Genomic DNA, 583 nt, shown 5'->3' with positions numbered 1-583 from the left:
GGCGTTTTCCACGCTCCCTCTGATGTAACGGTTTCTGAAGTGACTTCATCCGGAGGGAAAATCTCCTCGGCTGACGCGGGCCGCTCCCCTGGGAGATGCTGCGAGTTGCACAACGTTCTGCAGGCGTTGGCGGTGTGCGGCTCCGGAGCCAGGAGGGGATGCGAGGGCTGAGGACCAGATTTTTGGCTGCAGCCCGTGCGGGTGTTACCACACGCTCCCCTAATGACCAGGCCTGGGCTTTCGGCAGCGGGCTCCCGGGGCACGGCCGGCTGAGGAGGCTGAGCTCTGGGGGGTCCTCCTCTGCAGGGAGCTCGCCTGCCCGTTTTGGGTGGGTTTGTTTTTTTGTTTTTTTTTTTCCCTGCACGCCTCTCCCCTCTTGCTGCAGGGAGGGGGACCGCTGCCCCACGCCCCTGCCCGGGGGTTCCCCGGAGGGCCCACCCCTTCCCCTGCCCGGTTCACGAGTGGGCAGGAAGGGGTGAGGCTCTTACGGGAGAACCGGCTCTCCGCCCTGCCCGGAGGGGACCGGGACCGGGACCGGGAGCGGGGCGGAGGCCGCCCCACCGCCGCTGAGGGACGGGGACCG

This window comes from Haliaeetus leucocephalus, unplaced genomic scaffold, assembly GCF_000737465.1.
Source record: "Haliaeetus leucocephalus isolate CR32 unplaced genomic scaffold, Haliaeetus_leucocephalus-4.0 Scaffold76, whole genome shotgun sequence".
In the NCBI taxonomy this organism is placed as follows: Eukaryota; Metazoa; Chordata; class Aves; order Accipitriformes; family Accipitridae; genus Haliaeetus; species Haliaeetus leucocephalus.
Note: the sequence above shows the minus strand (reverse complement) of the source record.